This window comes from Cricetulus griseus (assembly GCF_003668045.3).
Source record: "Cricetulus griseus strain 17A/GY chromosome 1 unlocalized genomic scaffold, alternate assembly CriGri-PICRH-1.0 chr1_0, whole genome shotgun sequence".
Classification (NCBI taxonomy): Eukaryota; Metazoa; Chordata; class Mammalia; order Rodentia; family Cricetidae; genus Cricetulus; species Cricetulus griseus.
Window position 1 is genome coordinate 16,153,291 of NW_023276806.1, and position 16,460 is coordinate 16,169,750.

At 41.1% G+C, this 16,460-nt stretch overlaps 1 pseudogene; it reads left to right on the forward strand.

Moving 5' to 3' along the window:
* The first annotated feature begins 2,035 nt into the window (after positions 1 to 2,035).
* On the forward strand, positions 2,036 to 2,580 carry LOC113833481 (annotated as a pseudogene).
* The last annotated feature ends 13,880 nt before the right edge of the window (positions 2,581 to 16,460 follow it).

Genomic DNA, 16,460 nt, shown 5'->3' on the forward strand with positions numbered 1-16,460 from the left:
ATTTTACCTTGCAATTTTCACACCCACTGTGGTATGGGCCAAGTTGATACTGGTTGCTTTCAAATGAGGACAGTCATTGCACTAGCTCATAAATGTTTATGTGACAGTCACTCATCTGTTCTGGGTTAGTCTTTGTGCAATAGATCACCAATATACTTTGGCTACTCCATTTGTAAGGCTAGTCTAGAAAAAGTCTTATGCTAACTGAAATCTAGAGTGAAACTAATTGTGAATGTTTTCAAATCAAGTCAAATAAATATATAAAAGTGATGTGGGCATCTGCAAAACATTCATAATTCAATAGCGCAGAATTCCATCTCCAGACAGCCACACATGAAAAATCCAAATAACATTCTACAGACAAAAAAAGGTAAAAGGTGTTCTAAATGCAGGAAATCTGAGAATGCGTGCTGTGTCATTATCATTGCCACGAATCAGACATTCTTAACTAACATTTTTAAACACACTACTGTAGCTCCTTTGTGGTTAAACTTTGTTAAGATTAACAACTTGGTTCCCATCTCCACTCTGGAGATTAAATGCTCCTCAACCCAAGCTGAGTCCAAACTCACTCACTCCTGGAAGAGAGCCAGGGCAAAGCAAGTCTCCTGACAATAGGTTTCACTCTAAGATCTTTCTATTCTCTGCTGCTTAAAAGAGCTGTTGCTGCCTTGCAAGTCCTCCAGGGCTGTTTTGACAGTTCCTCATGGGTCAAGCTAGGAAGTGGGGGGGCTAAGAGAGAATCCAAGAGCTCTATTTATACACACACAAAAAAAAAATAAATTTCTGCTTAGGGTGTCAAGCCTGAATCCATTTGGCTTCCACTGGAGCTGAAGGTAGTTTCTCATAAGTTTTTACTGTCTAGAAAACGACCTCTCAGTCTTTTGGAGTTAACCCAGATGCTGATTATGCCACAAGCAGCACACCGGTTGACTCTAAGTGTCAGATGCCACAAGGCCACTTGTTTAGGTGTTTGCGCTTGAATGTATTTTCTGTCAGGAAACTTCTGTTCTCAAGTGACCCGAAATACTCCAAGAACAAAAACATGAATCCCTTAAAATTGAATTTGCTTTAGTTAAAAACCAGATATATGTGTTTGGTAATAGACTAAGGCATGAGCTGTGAAACCAAACTAAATATGAGGTAGGGTTTAGAACAACACTGCAGTGTCCAATCCCAGTGCCACAGTAACTTGGTGTGAGACCTTCATGATGACACTCATTTCAAAGCGGCGTTTGGAATAAGCCCAAAGAGGAAAATGTGATATGCATATACACATGAAAATCTCAAGAGACTTAAGATACAAGCTTAATTATAAGCAGTTGAACACTGTATTTAGAAACAAACAAAAAACAAAAGACTATACAACATACATGCTCCCGGTTTCTGGGTGTCTCCTCTCTGTGGCTCTGACATTGCTTCTAGTTTCAGTTGGTTCCTCTCCTACTGCTGGGGTAACAGGCAGTTACCAACTTCTAGTGTTCACAGAGGTCTATCCTCCTCACAGAGGGCATTATTCTACCTCTTCCCTGAGAAAACAGAAGCCAACTGATTTTTTTCTCTATCTTTCCACCTCCCTGTACTCACCCCCACCTGCAAGGCGGTCCCAGGCCACACACAGAATACAAGGAGATTGTTCTTTTTTTCTTTAAGACTCATCTCCTTCTGGAACCTCATTTAACTATAAACTCTCATGGCCCTCCCTACTGCCTCCTCTTCGTCTTACAAACATTTTAAGCAACTCTTACTGTGTGGGGGGGGGGGGAGATCTGCCCTGATCCTGTATCTGCCCCAAATTATGGCCCTGTCTCCCCTTACAGATATTACACCTCCGGTTAAACTTTTCACAAGAGTGGCATCCATTCATTTTTTTACCCACATCCACTGAATGCCTTTGGAACCCTGTTTTCTACTAAACTGCCCTTGTTTCTGTGGTCACCGGGCTCACAGTCACTGTCAAGATGAATTCAGACAGTAATTTTACCAGATATTTTATAAGATAGTTCCTTTGGAATCACAGTTGGGTCAATCCAAGATGGCGGTTGCGGGGTTGCGAGCGGCTGTGCAGGATGCTGGGCACTCTCATCCAATGGAGCTATGGGCTACGGCAGCTGAGCCAAACCCAGGGGTCTCATGATAACCCCAGCTTTCTGGAGTCTGGGGATGAATAACAGTTTGTGGAGCACCTGTTTCCCCCCACCAAAATCCCAGAGCCACCAAAGCATGAACATTATCCCACTCCCAGTGGCTGGCAGCCTCCCAGAGATCCCCCTCCCAGCTTGCCCTACTTTGTTCGTCGATCCCGGATGCATAATATCCCTGTCTACAAGGACATCACACATGGCAACCGACAGATGACTGTGATCCGGAAGGTAGAAGGGGACATCTAGGCTCTACAGAGGATGTGGAAGAATTTCTGAGCCCACAGCTGGGAAAGACACCTGTCACCCAGGTTAATGAGGTGACAGATACTCTTTGAATCAAGGGCTACTTTGATGAGCAGCTTAAAGCCTGGCTTCTTGAGAAAGGCTTCTGAGGCCTGATGATCAGCCTCTGTGGCAGTGCCCTCTACAAACTGGCATCCAGAGAGGAAGTGGATTTTGGAGTCTCCGGAATAGGATTCAAAGCACAGGGTTCAGGGAACTGTCAAGATATGAAGGGAGACAGTAACTGCTGCACCTTTATATACTGTGGTGCATTTCTTAGGTCAGCCATTCTGGAAACAACCACTGAACCCTGTTTTGGGGGCTTCACAGCACAGACCTGTCAGGGACATCCATCCTTGGCCTTCAGGAGCTTTTGCTATAAGATAGACTTAGTTCCTAAGTGTTGTTATAGGTAGTATTGGGGACATCAGCCTGCTGTCCTATCCCATATCAGCCACTTGTCCAACTCCAACCTTCAATTGACTAAGCTGTGTTCAGATCCTGGCTACCCTGCTTGCCTTCAGACCTAAGGTAGATGAGATACCAACCTCCCAGTGCTCAGGGTTCCATGTGTGAGATGAAAGTATTCTTAGTTGTTGAATGGTCTCAGCATCCTCATTTCAGGAGACCTCAGGCCATTCATAAGTCTACAGGCTGGGCAAGGAAAAGGAGCCCCATTCTAAGTTATAAGCTCCACCAGTCATTAATGCAAGTTTTTATTTGGCTGTATGTACAACGTAAGCTATTAAAATTTGCACAATATTTACAAATCAAATAATCATCTGAAAAAAAAAGATTATTCCTTTGACTTCAGCTTACCCATCCTTGCTGTCCTTCCGTCTTCTTATCCCCTCTCTCCTTTGGACGTAGGCCCCTCATCCCTCCCCTACCTCTTCACTGAGGCAGCCTCACCTACTCAGTGCTATGCCGGTCATCTTCCTGTGGCTCTTCCACATAACAGGGGATGTGTCTTTCACCTCCAGCATTGACTGCCATTCATTTCAAGCCCACACAATAATTGCATCCCCCAAATAACTGCAAGATGAGAACTAGAGAGAAAGCTCAGCCTGTAGAGTGCTTGCCTTGCCAGCACAATGACTTGAGCTCAAGTCTCATAATCCATCACTTAAAAAACAAAAGTGAGTTGCGGTAGCATGTATTTGCAATCCCAGCAGTGGGGAGGTGGAAACTGGCAGAGACCTGAGGCTCACTTGAAGAACCCACCCAGAAAGCTCCAAGTCAATGAAAACCCAAAAAAGAAAAAAAAGTGGACAGAACATGAGGAAAGCTATCTAAGGTTATCCTCTGAACTCTGTATCCAAGAGAGAACACACACACACACACACACACACACACACACACACACACACACACACAGCAGAATATCCTGTGGGCATCATAAAATTGCATCCATCATCTTGGATGAATCTGTGCTTCCTCCTATCCTCTGATTGGTATCAGTGCAATTGCCTATGACACCCAAACTAGGAGTATGACAGTCATACAGAGTTATATGAAGTAGTTGTCACCAACGTGTGTGTGTGTGTGTGTGTGTGTGTGTGTGTGTGTGTGTGTGTGTGTGTGTTCTGGATCTTCACAAATGGGGATAATATAACTAGCAGAAAATTTTCTATTACTCATAAATTTACTTTTTAAATACATATATGTAAATTTCAAGATAACACTGATCTTTTATTAAGCAGCTACTATGTGCCAAATACTTTTCATTTTTATAAGAAGATAGGAAGACAGTTATCATTCACACCTTACTGAGAATCAGCAAAGATAGGCAATTAGTGTGCTCAAGGTAATATATGTGTCTAATAAATAGCAAAAATAGTATTAACTAAAAACTGGCCTTCAAGGCTGGAGCTACTTCCTTCATACCTTAAACATAGCTAGACTATGTTTCTCTATCCACATGTCTCTACTTCTTTAGATTATGCCATAATAATTGCTACTTTTTGGCTGTTCTTATTCTGTAGCCATATCTTTGTTCAATACAAGAATCAAGTTGTATCTTGACATAAGAAGACCCAGTATTGCCATGAGTAACACATATGAGAACTTCCTTTCCCAGTTTCTGTCTATATCGTGTTTAGTCAAAAGTTGATCAAAGTTTAAAACTGACAGGATGATGTCCTCATTAGTCCAGCTCATCTCTCATCGAGAAAATATCTTCAGTATAGGAATAGCCCAGCAGCATCTTTTTTTTCTTCAGAATGTAGCTATATATTAAACATACAAATATGCTGACATCCAAGTAATTTTAAAGCAAGGAAAAGGAGTGGGGAGTTTTAACTTCTGTTGACCAGAAAGGAGAGTGAACTGTCTGTATTTTCACAAATGAATATAAAATAGAAATGTGTATTTGAATGAGGTAGCAAAACTGTGTGTTATAGAGGAACCCAGATTGGCCTTTCTTTTTTTATGTGGAGCTTACAAAATTCAAACACTAAAGACTGAGCAACTCCACCCCCCAGATTAACCCAGTTCAAATAGCCCTAAAGGGTGCTGAGCTAAAAGGAGTCTTTCCTAAAGTCTGGACACTGTGCAATTAAGCACAAAATTCCAGCCCCTTTAAGATTCTTTTCAAATGGCAGACATGTGTGTCCTCTTCTATTAAAAGGAAGGCCTATAACACTTCTTTGAAAACAGCAAGGGTATGAGAAAGAGTGTGTCAAAATTGGGAATTCCTTTTATAATGCTCAATGGAAAGCAGTCTCTATTTAACTTGGACCATCACAGCCATCCTCCAAATCACCACCTGGGAATAACAGCTTTGCACATTAAATAAGTGCAAAGCATTAAAAGTGACGCAAGGTACCATTATTCTGGTGTGCTCTGATTTGAAAAGGGTAAATCAATTTAAAGCATTTTTGTTTAAAATCAGTTCTTTAAGGCTGTGTGCTCATAGTGGTTGCCAAGTTTCAACCCAAAGTGAATGTTAAGGTCTATGTTATTAACCCTTGAGAAATGAGAGCCACTGTGGAAACAATGACCGACCTGGGGACTACCAGGTGCAGTGGCTGAAGCTGACAGTCAGTCAAGTAAGAGTAATGCATGGTTTCTTCATATGCAAATCACATAATAATATGTGCTTGCCTTACAGGGCAATGTCAGATTATTGAAAAAGTGCTTATAGATACAAATACCTTTTTAGAAAAAGAAACCAAATTCATTCATACTGAACTCTCTAAGGTTGACACACCATGATAAATCACCTCATTACACATGAAGCCACAAATATGGGCTTTGAGGTTGAGTGTGAGGATATGAAAGGGATGACAAGGATTCTACTGTGTCTTGCCATGACCCTCAATAAAAAATAAAATAAAAGACTGGAGATCATGATCACTGCTTCCTCAAGTATTAGGACCTCACACCGGCAATTATCTAAATGCACTTTGATGTATTTTCTGGTACTTGAATGTTGCTTCTTAAACTAAAACGGTTGTGATAAATTTTCCCAGTAATTATCTATGCATTTGACAACTATAAGTCTCCTTCTGAAATACTGCAAGTTCTGATGAAATACAAAATGGTGTATTTACACCTATGAAGTTATCACAAAGTGGCCTATAGGGTGCTGAGGGAATTCCAGATTAAATAACATTCCCATTATAAATTGTGTGTGTGTGTGTGTGTGTGTGTGTGTGTGTGTGTGTGTGTGTGTGTGTGTGTGTGTTCACATAGCTGTACACGTAAGATTTGTTCACTTTATTCTATGTAAGTCATTTTGCAACTTGGCAGAGCGTTACCAAGTAAAGCAAAACAAAAACTCTCTAAAACCCTCAAGTCGTTTTATAAATGGCAGCTCGTGTCCTAGGCACGTGTCCAATACAAACTTTTAAGTACTGCTTCCCAGATTGGAAACCCATGTCCTGTGGCCTGTTGTATTCACTATTCTTCATGTGCAAAAATGTCAAGGCAGAATTCTTCCTGGTGTGAATTTACTATTTAAATCCGGAAACATTCAAGCTAAAATGAGATTTCCAAAAAAGATTGTAGTGTCTTTATAGAAAAGTAAGATGAGCTGTCCAGACAGCTGGCAGGGGGAAAAAGGGACAGAAAGAAAAGGGAAAAAAGTGAAATGTTCTGAAGTGTATATGGAGTGGGAGATGAAAGAAGCCTGGTTTTTCTATCCTCAGAAGTCCCCACAGCCCGCTTGATCCTCAGTTCATCCTTCTCACCATTATTCATAATCTTGTAACCTGTGCTCCTCACATCCAACTCACCCTTCTCACCTGCTCAACCACCAGGAACAGGACAAAAGAGGCCAAGGGCCCAGCTGTGCTGTCTGCTGGAGACAATGGTGCAGCTACAACACTTGCCCTCCTGCTTCCGGATCAAATTGTCCATTTGATATTCAATTTATTTTCAAGTTAGAAACTTTTCTGACTCATAGTGAAGAAAATGCAAAGCATATTCAATATGTGTATTTATGCAGTGCATAGACACCTGAGAGTATGGAAAATATGGTTTCTGAAGCATATGTCTTTTCTTATTTAATTCACTCAGCCTGACAGAACTGGTGAAGATGAATGCAACAATAGTAATATTTTATTTAGGTCCACTGGCACTTCTCATATGTACATTAAAAAGATGTAGTATATATTATGAATGTGAGTGGGTGAATACTCAGATGAGCATTTCACTCCAAAGGGCATTAGCAGAATGATAAATCCATGTATTAAATCTCTACGAACCAAGAAACTCGATGAGTTAAGAAGTCTCTACAGAATTGGGTGCCGAATGGAATGTCACAATTGTCACAATCAGGTAAAACACCCATTTATGAGAGTCATAGCATTATTTTCTTAGAACTAGAAAAAATCTTGCAAATTATCCAGAAACAGAGGCTCAATGACAGACATCCAACCTGAGTTTTGCAGATTAAATGACTTAGATACAAAGCCAAGACCAACCTCCCTTCTTCAACTACAACATTCTTTCTGCTGCGTCATGATCACAAATTGCTTCTGAGGACAATGTGCCCACGGCCTCATGGTAGCTCCCACAGGTGCTCATTTCAAATGTTCCCATTGTGTCCTTTGTGATACCTGCTCACAATTTTTCATTTTTCTCCTTGTTTGGTCAGTCTCTTAAAGACTTGTGCTAAGAATAAACCATTCTTGGGATATGTCCCATGGGCCACATGAGGATGTGGATAGCTAGGAATATTCCCCAACCCAAAATTGTGAACTTGAAATATGTGAGCCTTGTGTGTAACCTGATTGTGTATATTGGCTCCATAAAGAGAGAAAGAAACAAAGACAGAGAGAGAGACACACACACACACAGAAGGAGCCATGGGGAGTATTGAGGAGAAAGAAACAATAAAAGAGAAAGACTTTGAACTAAAGCATGACTTTAAAAGATCTTTAACTGAACCTGATGGGGATAGGGAATAGCCTTGAACTCACTGGCACAGGAGACAACTTTCTGAACAGAACACTGTTAAGGCAGGTACTAAGATCAACGATTAATAAATGATACCCCATGAAATAAACAGCTTCTGTAAGGCAAAGGAAACTGTCAATCAGACAAAGCAGCAGCCTATAGAATGGGAAAATATTTTTACCAACTACACATCCAATAGAGGGCTAATATCCAAAATATGTAAGAAGCTCAAAATTCTAGATACCAAAAAATAATAATAATCCCATTTTAAAATGGTGTGCAGATCTAAACAGAGAATTCCCAAAAGAGAAAACTCAAATGGCTGAGAAACATTTTAAAAATGTTCAACATTCTTAGTCACCAGGGAAATGCAAATCAAAACTACTTTGGGATTTTATCTGACACCATCATTCTGATCAATAAAATAAGTGACAGCTCATGCTGTTGAAAGTGTGGAACAAAGGGAACACTCATCCATTGCAGGTGGGCATGTAAACTAGTACAGCCACTACGGAAATCAGTATGGCAGTTCTTCAGGAAGATGGGAATCAATCTACCTCAAGATCTAGTTATACTACTCTTTGGCACATATCCAAAGATCACTTCATTTTATGATAGAGACAATTGCTCATACATGTTCATTGCTGCACTATTTACAATAGCTGGAAATCAGAAAACAGCCTAGATGCTCCTCAACAGATAACTGGACAAAGAAAATGTGGTAAGTTTACACAATGGAGTATTATTTTATTAAAAAAATAAAATCATGAAATTCATGAGTAAATGGACAGAACTAGAAAAAATCATCATGAGTGAGCTAACCCAGATCCAGAAGGACACATATAGTATTTTTCACTTATATGTGGATTTTAGCTGTTAAGTCAGTGATAACCAAGCTACAATCCATATAACCAGAAAGGTTAGGTATAGAGTAAGGACTGGGATGGTAGGATGGAAATACATCTCCCTAAGAAGGGGAAATAAAATACATAATTATTAATTAATGTAGGAGGCTGGAACGACAGGAACAAGTGGAGAGGGGAAGGGAAGAAAGAAGAAGAAAGAAAATACAGGGGACAGCCAAAAGGGCCATTTGAGGAATAGTATGGAAACCTAATACTTTCTTACAGACTTTCTTAGAATATATACATATACATATACATATACATATACATATACATATACATATACGTATGAAGACAATCTAAATGAAATTGCCAAATAATGGGAGAACCAGGGACCCAACTAGCTATCTCCTGTCACCAAAGGAAGCTTCCAGTACCAGAATTAGGTTACATTTGAGTTGTTGGCCAAGGGAGTCCCATAGGAATCCCCAAACAACCTATCATGTTGCAAAGACAGCAAGGCCTCATTGTTGAAGACAACACCTATAAAACTCATTAGACATTGAGAAATTGAACCATTGCCTACATAGAGCTTTTACCTTTATATGCCAGAGTCTCTGCTATAGAAAGGTACACTGCATGCTACCAAAGGAGAAAACATAAAACCAACCCAGTCATAAAACATTTGATCTACCATGGAGTCCTGTCAGTGAGACAAGCTAGTGCAATGGTGGCACAGGGTTTGAGTAAGGATTTATTGGAGTAACCAACAAATACCTGATTTAAGGCTCACTCTACAAGATGCAGCTCATACCTGACAATGCTTGGGTGACCAAAAGCCTCAGACTAGATAGCACAAGAACCTAGAGGAAAATCAAGTACTACTGTTTTTTTTAATAGTAATAAAATGATTCCTAATGACATTCTGTTATACTCCTAGATCATTGCCTTGCTGAGCTGTCATCAGAGAGCTTCCTCCTGCGGCAGATGGGAGCAAATACAGAGACCCACAGCCAAACAATATGCATCGGGTGAGAGACCTTGAAACACTTGATCCTAAACAGGGTGTCTCCATCAAATCTCTTCCTTTGGGACTCAGGTAACCCTGCAGATGAGGAATCAGAAAGAGTGTAAAAGCTAGACGCCAAGAAAACAAGGCCTTCTAAATCAATGGATAATGCACATATGAACTTACAGACACTGCAGCAGCATGCACAGGGCCTGCATGGGTCTGCACCAGCTGGTGTTCTAGAGCTAAAAGTAAAAGTGAACTCATGCCCCATGCCTAACCCAGAAACAATCTGCAATTGATAACCACCTGCAAATGAAAACTCAGTTTCTTCCAAGGGAATCTCACCAGGCAAACCAACTATTCTTAAGGGTAGGCTGTGTGCCCAGTAGTAAATGGTCAACAGAAAATGAACTCAACAGGTCTTTGGAGGTTCCTTGTCTCATAATATCATGTCAGAGCTCTTCCCCTTTTTAAAGAAATTTTATCTTATTATTTATTTTCAGTCCATATTTCTTTTCTCTCTTTTTACCCTTTGCATACATATCATGGCTGCCAGCCTAGTGTTTTGGGGAGTCCTGTGTGTGCAAACAGTGGGCCTCTGTTTCTTGTGCCTTCTCTTAGGCTCTTTTCCTTCTGCTTGTTTTTGTTCAATTCCAATATGTTAGTTTTTGTTTTATCTGATTATATTGTATTTTAAATTATTATTATCAATTTGAAGCCTGTTTGTTGTCTAATGGAAGATAGAAATAGTGTGGATTTAGATGGGAAGGGAAGAGGGGAGGAACTGGGAGGAGTGGAGAGGAGGGTATTATCAGGATATATTATGTGAAAAATCTATTTTCAATAAAAGGAAAATATTTCTAAAAAATCTTTAAGACGCAGACTATTCTGTGAAAATATGAATATTTCAACTGTGTTGCTCTACCAACTAGCTGACATAAATTACCAGAAACCAAAGTTCAGAGAAAACATTAAAACATCCATCCATTTGTCCAAGTTGCCTAGGAGAAATTAAGTGTGAGGAACATAACTCCAGCTGAGCCTTCTGCCCAGCAGCATGGATGTCAGAACTGGGGCCTGTGTCTCAGCTGAAGTTCTACTCAAAGCCAAGGAGACACCCACAACTTTCAATTTAGACAATAATACAGGCTTCGAATGACTTTACCACAGGGCCAGTGAAATGCTCCCCACTCTTTTGTGGGGAACTATACAAATGATGAGGAGGTTTGGGGGGCTCAATGTTTGAATTCAGAAAATTATCAAGGAAAAAGAAAAGCCATGGACACACACACAAGATAAGCAAAGCAAACACAGGGCAGACAGTCTTTCATTCTTTTACAGAAATGTGTGCTAGAAACCCATTAAGAGCAGTGCCTTGGACACTGGTAAAATTCCTCTAGACTATTTTATAAAGATAATGAACTCATATGAGCCTCACTGAACAGGTCTGCCATTAAATCTTCCCTTAGAAACAGGACGTGGTTGTTAGGATGTTTTGTGAGCTTTGCCCATATATCATAAGGAGTTTTGGTTGCTGGGTCCCAAAATTATGATTTTTATGAAGTGAAATAAAATAGAAACCAACACAGTATACACTCCATGCATCAATTCTTAAACCTAACTTGTTTTGTTTTGATTTTTTTTGTAACATTTTTTTTTATTAGTTCAAATTAGGAACAAGCTTGTTTCATATGTCGATCCCTTCTCCCTCTCTCTCCCCTCACCCCACCCCTCTTCCCCCATCCCCAACCTACCCCCCATCTCATCCACCCTTCACTCCCCAGGCAGGGTAGGGCCCTCAAACAGGGCTCGGCAAAGTCCACCACATCATCCTGGGCTGGGCCTGGGCCCTTCGCCATGTGTCCTAATTTGTTTTTAAAACCATCTTTATTAGGAGTAGATTTGCAGAAAAGGAACAAAGAAGAAACATCAGATGACAAATGTCCAGCGTTAAAACCCAATCACAAGCAAATTAAATGTCCATCTCTGTCACAGCTGGAATCTCAGCCTGGCCAGCACGGTGGGGGCAGGGCTGGGGGGGATCCTCCAAGTCACTCACAACAAATGTACTGGAGGTTACTCAAACTCTGGCGAACGCCTCAGGAGATTGCCTCCTTAGCCAACATCTGGGAAGCCTGTACGCCACCTAAGGGTCATATCTGCCAGTTGTTTCCTGGGACTGCAAGGTTTTGATAATAACAGACACCCAGGAAGGCATTTCAGTTCAGTCTGTTATCCAAATCTAAGTCTTTGCTCACCGAGGTGTCAAGGTGAGCATTTACATTACGCATTTGATAATCTGTCTCACAATACATTTTTTTGCCAACAAAAGTGAGTGAAGGAACCAAAAGGAACAAAGTTGGGCAAGGGCAAAGAGAAGAAAGACAACTGTGACTTCCAGACAAAGCCTGTAACTATTTTGTCAAATCAACTCCTCTGGCAGCTTTGTTTGGATTTATCAAAAGGCTGAAAAGAAGCGGGGCGGGGCGGGGCGGGGGGGGGGATTGATAAGTGTGAGTTTGAAACATTAATTTGACCAGAAGTAAACAGAGGACATGAGAAGGACAAAGGAGCAAGAAAAATGCAGAGAGGGAGTTATCAACAGCACAAATCACACTAGGCCTGAGTCTCAATTCTTCTCAGGGTGGCTTCCAGTGCTTTTCATTTTTCAATAAAATAAAATCACAGCTATCTCTGGCATTTCTCAGGGGCTTCCTAGATGGCAGCACTTCACATACATCCTCCCCAGACCTCAGGAAATGTTCATCAACCCCGTTTATAGCTGAGGAAACTGAGGTTTGTCAGAGGTTCAAAGGTCACTACAATCAACCACTGAGCTTATAAGTAGCCAGAAAATTCTACCACAGAGCATGCACTATTTCTCCATCCCTGTCACAGAGCCTTCTTCCTTCACACTCTCAACAGTTGCTTCTCCCATAGGCCACAGTTCCATGTCGAAGGCAAATTCAAAGCTGCCTACTAGGAAGAGCATCCCTACACCAAGCCATGTAATCAGCAGGAATCATTTGACTGTCTCAGTTTTGCAGATTATGTAATTAGTATAACAATGAGGGCCTGAGGTAGGGGAGTGTGAATTTGAATCTAGAGCTCAGCTTCCCTGTGTGTATTCAGCCTTGGCACAAACACCAGTTGTTCTCACATTTCTTGGCAAATTGACAAACGCTAGGTTCTAACCTCAGTTGAAAGTTTACAGTCCCTGAAAGGGTTCACACTAAATGAGGCAGCAAGTCTATGTTTCAACCTCCCCTTGCCCAACACACACACACACACACACACACACACACACACACACACACACACACACCACGACCACGACCACCACCACCACCACCACCACCACCACCACCTCTAACTGAAGCATTTGCACCAGTCCCAGACATGGCAGTAAAAGGGGTTATACACAGCTAGGATTCCCTGACAAGACATTCATTCATGTTACTGTCAAAAATTTGTTTTGTTCCCATGGGAATTTACAATTGTGCAAACTTACAGAGCCCATTCAATGAGGCTGCTCCAATGACATCATCTGAAGAGATACAGACATCTCTCAAAACAAGCAAGGCAGCAAACAACCCAGAAATCAACTTTGGGTTAAAACCATGGCTATCTCATTTAGTTGGTGATAACCTCCCTTAGAACTGTATTGTTAATGTTTGTTAGAAACTGCTTTTGACACATTTAATGTCACATCCCTGCTATAGCAGCTATTTGGGAAGCAGAGACAAGAGGATCACAAGTTCAAGGCCTGCCTCAATAATCTCATTAGACCCTCAAAATAAAATTGAAAAGGAGGACTGGAAACATAGCTCAGTGGTACAACACTTGCCTCACAAGCCTCAGGGCACAATGTCACTGAGAGCTAACATGAACGCAAGAGCCAGAGAATTGGGGTCAGCCATGTGTGAGGGTTCCAGCTTCCCTTCTCTGTAGACCTTGAGTTGGTGTATGTTTTTGCATTCCCTAATTCTCCTTTTGACATGTATAAAGCAAAATGAGTGCCTGTTCCATAGAGTAGTTGGGGGGGATCAACTATGGGACTTGAAGTGAATTACCAGTTTCCCTACAAGCTTCCCTCTGTGTTGTAACAATCTGTTCACAGGTACTTTTCTGTGCTCCTCCTTAAAAACTTGCCTTTCCTTCTCATTCTGAAAAGAACTTACAGGTTGGGGGTAGAGTGATGACTCAGTGGATAAAAACGCTTGTCACACAAACCTGGTGACCTGAGTACAGATCCTCAGAATCCACATAAAAAGCTGAGTGCAATGGTTTGCGTCCGTAATTGCAGAACTCCCACAGTCAGATGGGAAACAAAGGTGGATAATCTTCCAGAAGCTCATGAGGCACCAGAGGAAATATGCAACCCAGTAGCAGAAATGAGAGACCCTGCCTTCAACAAAGTGGAGAACATGAAAAAACACCTAAAAGTTGTTCTCTTTCCTCCATAAGCACACAGTAGCACATGCGTGCCTGTACTCACATGTAAATACACAAGCATACAAAAATACACATGAAATTATAGATTAGTGAAGCTATCATTATATATAGACATGTGTTTATCTTGGGCACGATATGATAAGAACCAATAGCTAATGTTTGTTGAGCATTGTTTCATTGTGCCAAACACTGCTTTCTACTATTGAATCTAATTATGACAAACTTAGTGCCTTGGTACTAATGTTCTGATAGCCCAGAGAAGGACATTAGCCATATGGAGAAAAGAAACCATGAAGGCATCTCCAAGGCATTTACAGTATCTAAGTCTGATTTGGGGTGATGAGAATAGACAGCCTTAGATATTCAAGCGTCTAAGAGGAGATATCTATTCCAAGTGCTGAGAAGAACCACAAAGGTGGTAAACATCCTTAGCCTGTTCAGAAAACACAGAAATTCAGAGAAGCTGCTGGTCTAGGCGGTAACTCTGCAAAGCTCCCTTGGAGGTAAATGATGGAGGCTATGCCGAGTACCCTGGATCCTTGCTACAAAAGAACTTGTGAACTGCTCAATTGCCCCAGTTTTAAGCCCCAGCAGTGGGTGGGTAGGTTAAGCTAGAAAGGAGACTACCTGGATACAGTGTCCAACCTGGGGAGTGGAGATAGACGTCAGGACCGTGCATAGGTTCTCTGCTTTCTGAGTGAGTTTGGCAGATACTGATTTTTTTTTTTTTTTCTGGGAGGAAAAATGAAAGATTCAGCCTGCACTTGTGGCTATCACTGTCTTCCAGAAAGTTTAGACACCTGACAGCCTAAATGACCGAGCAAAAGGAACACCTTGTCTAAAACCCAATGAGCTAAGAAAAGGTTGTTTAATAGAATTCACGGACCATAGGGTAAACATTAACTGAGCACAGACCACAGAAAAACTCATCCGAGAATCCTCATATGTCTCTGGGACTTTTTTCACACTGTATCTCATCATATGAGTACAGTGTCAGTCACTAGAAAGTATCATTTCCTAAATGGAGATTAGATTCTCTGCCTCTGTCTGTGTCTCTCTCTGTCACTCTTTTTCTCTGTCTCTCACTCTCTCTCCATTTCTGCAGTGGGTGAAAGGTAGCAGGTATTGTTTACGTGTCCAGCATTCCTCACTATCTCAAGAAAAGGATGTTTATTTTCCTGTTTGTTTCCCCACCCCTTACACAGGATGTGAGACAGACCACAATGTGTTACCCAATGTGCACCTAACTGTAACAAAATGCTAACCCAGCTTTACTTATGTGAATCAGTGTGAAAGGCACTTTCTTTAGGAGGTGCAATAAAAAATGGGCACATGTCCAGGCAGTTCTTGCATATCCAAAGACAGGCTTTACAGAGGAAGGCTTTCATTCCTTCCCTAGCCATATCACGTGTGTACACAACGAAGCAGAGCAGAATCGTGGTTTCAATATGAAAATTTATTCTGCTTCTGATTTCGTTCTCTGCTTGGGTTATTGGCATTTGTATGAATAGGTCTCTAAAGAGATAAACACCTGGCACATGGCAACACATACAAATTTTATATCTTATTAAATAGATACACTTATGCAGGATTCTAGACATTATAAAACTTCATTTTGTTCTTTGAGCCTCCTGTCGATTTAAAATCGAGTCCTTCCTGTCTAGTCATTCTCTGCCTTTCAGTTGTTCATATCCACTCTGCACAGTGTCCCCGCTCTTTCATGTTGATGCTGAACACTAGGTTTTCTGTATAATGATTCCAACCTGACAAAGCTATGGCTGGGTGTTTTCCTCAAGTTTCAGAGTTCTGAGATGACACAGGATAATTACCGCTCTTCACCAAATTCAAAATCAAATATGTAAAGGACAAACTTATTTTATTGCATGTTGGAGGACTCTGTTGTTAGACCTGGATGGGGGGTGTCTTTCTGGTATTTTTCCAAAGAATGTTTTCTGCTCTCTTTGCTAGCTCTGAGACAATATTATAGCTTTGACACCTGAAAGATGTAGAAGAAAAGCCCCTGTCCTCACACAGTACTACAAAAAACACGAAGCAGCAAAAATAAACCTATTCTTAAGTTGTTAACATTGCTATTTAAAAATGCTCAGTGGCCTGACTTTGAGGCTAACCCCAGCCAGCTGGGACATAGAACAGACAGGGCTGTCACGCTGCCGTAGAAAGCATGGGCTTCACAACTGCCTCAGTGACCACAAAAGGACACTCCGTTACTAATGTAATTTGGAAACAAACAATCAAACAGTCAACACAAAGAGGATTTGGGACAAATGATGTTTCTGTGAAAGTTAGCAATACTTTGTG